The 2380-nt window shown below is 40.4% G+C and overlaps 1 long non-coding RNA gene across 1 annotated transcript in view; it reads right to left on the bottom strand.

Annotated features, from left to right (window-relative positions):
• Positions 1–2098, bottom strand: part of LOC147035812 (uncharacterized) — a 48300-nt gene extending 46202 nt beyond the window's left edge. Inside the window, exon 1 of the long non-coding RNA XR_015062763.1 lies at positions 1778–2098. This is a non-coding gene — a long non-coding RNA (uncharacterized LOC147035812). The remainder of the gene's footprint in view (positions 1–1777) is intronic.
• Positions 2099–2380: the final 282 nt, after the last annotated feature.

The raw sequence follows: 2380 nt of genomic DNA, 5'->3' as shown, positions 1-2380 counted from the left end.
ATCCCTCTTCCCACCCCTCCCCTCTTTCCTCCCATCCCTTCCCCTCCCGAGGACCCCTCCCCCCACCCCCAGTCATGGAAGTTGGCTTTTGGGTCTTCCCACTCTCTGGCGATGTGCACAGTGAAAAATGCAACTTATCTCCACAGCTGAATTGTAATAGCCTCTGCCACTTAGGTGGAAAACTCGAAACCTGACTCCAGTAACTCCGGTCACAATGCTCGTTTATTATGTACTTAATACGTGAACATGGAGAAAGACAATGAATGCAGAGTGATTGCTTTCTGGCTTAATGTTTGAAACAGAGTTTCACATACAGTGAACGTTAATGAGGTGGGTGATCGACTCACATGTAAGTTATTTGACCAATCACATTCTGATAGGAGAGAAACATAACGTTTTCAAGAGTGTTGTCACAACTCTGTTTCAAAAGCAAATTCCTGTGGTATGTCAGGTCAGGTCAAGTATGGGAAGATGCACCATAGCAGGGCGTCATTGCATCCACTTTCTGCCAGAACTACAGGGGCCTCCGTCTGGCCATCCACCAGGTGATGCCTGGCCCATCCCCATCTCCTTGAGATGCTAATTAATGTACCTGCTGCAACCACGAAGCACATGGTCAGCCCATTGGCCTCCTCCACTCACGAGACTCCCTCGCTGAGAGAATCTGGTGAGCAGGATCAGCGTGATGAAAACGACTCACATGTCCACACAGCTGCAGCAAATGCTCACGGACTATGCAGGTAACAAATATCATTTGAGTCTCACTCGTTGTACACAAAGTCTGACCAGCAATAGCCAAGGATTCTACGAGGAGACCTGGTACCGAAGGAATTAATTCGCCATTTCAGATCCCTTGTCAGTCCAAGTCTCACATCTGTCGAGCAAGACTGGAAGAACCAACGACCTGAAGACTCGGACTTTCGTCCGACCGCACAGGTAAAGGCAGTGCCACACCCCATGATACTGTGAATCCATTACTCCCCAGGTCCGATCCAGATATCCATTGACCAAAAAAAAAAAAAAAGTTTCTCAAAAAAAGGGGTTCTAAACAGTGAAAGTACAGTGAACAAGTCATGGTGGGATTAAATATCAAAACCATATCATTATCAAGAAAAAGAGCAATCAGCGATTGCAGACCCATGCCAGGACTTATTTTGTCTGGTGTATTTTCTGTGGCGTTTTTGCAATGGTGTGGTATGTAATTAATAAGACACATAATTAGAACTGCTAATTTAAAACTGCCAATTTATAAGGAGCAAAGAACTGCCCCCAAAAAATCACACTTATTCCCCATCAGGGTACTTGGTATGTGCCAAGTTTCAATTTTTCCTTGGTGCGGTTTCAGAGATACAGAGGTCCAAAGTTTTTCCGTTTTTTCGAATATGGATGCCACACCACCTGAATTATGACGTCGTAATTATCATTTCAACAATCTACATAAGTTGTCGCACCTAAGTTGAAAATTTAATCTCAATCTGACAATTAGTTGTGGAGAAAAATACATAAGTTCTGTGCGGACAAACAAACAAACAGACAAATAAACAGAAAGACAGACAAACAACAAACAAACGAATCCAAACGCAATAACTTCTCTGTCGGTGAGGGTAATAAAGCTAAACTCTTGATTTTAGCAGGAATATTCAGAAAGTATTGACAAATAAAGAAAGGATTAAACAAAAATTGGACTGTTGTGCCATTTCATTGTATCTGTTTTTCGATCAAAGTTATATTCAAAAAAAATGTTGTTGGAAAAGAAGAAAAATTTAATAATACTCACTCGACACAGACGTCAGGTTGAGGGCCGACTTTTGGATTCAATGGAGCAATGTTTGCTCTCCTGTGTAAAGGAAACAAACCACCGAGCATTAACTGACCAGGTACAAATATTCCACTGGACATGTGTTCAATGTTGATATCACATGCACTGCAAAACAATGTCATGAAATGTGTAGGAAACAGAAAAATGAAACACAGAAACAACAATGAAGTTGGAATCCAGGAAACCATTTTTGACAGCTGTAACGCCCAAAGAAGAACACTTTCACTTCTCTCAAATATCTTAAACCAATCCATTAGACGTCACAAAAAAACATCAAAATGAAACGCCAATGAGAGCAACAGAAACTCAATGCTCTGAGTGATGTTGAACTAAGACAATATCTCTGTGTACAGGAAAATATATACTCCACATGCTTCTTTCATAAATGCATGAGCCAAATGGGACCTTCAAATGGGAGATAATATTGGGATGATCAAAGGTGTTATGAAATTGAAAAATTATTAATTGATGATAATTAACAATATATGTTAATGAAATGTAGTTTTCCTCTTTTTGGCAAAACAAATTTTCAATTTAATTATGATTAGTTTATGTTGAGCA

This window comes from Eptatretus burgeri, chromosome 1 (assembly GCF_056783735.1).
Source record: "Eptatretus burgeri isolate ZD-2024b chromosome 1, Ebu_testis_v1, whole genome shotgun sequence".
NCBI classification, from domain to species: Eukaryota; Metazoa; Chordata; class Myxini; order Myxiniformes; family Myxinidae; genus Eptatretus; species Eptatretus burgeri.
Note: the sequence above shows the minus strand (reverse complement) of the source record. Positions and strands in the feature narration are given on the sequence as shown.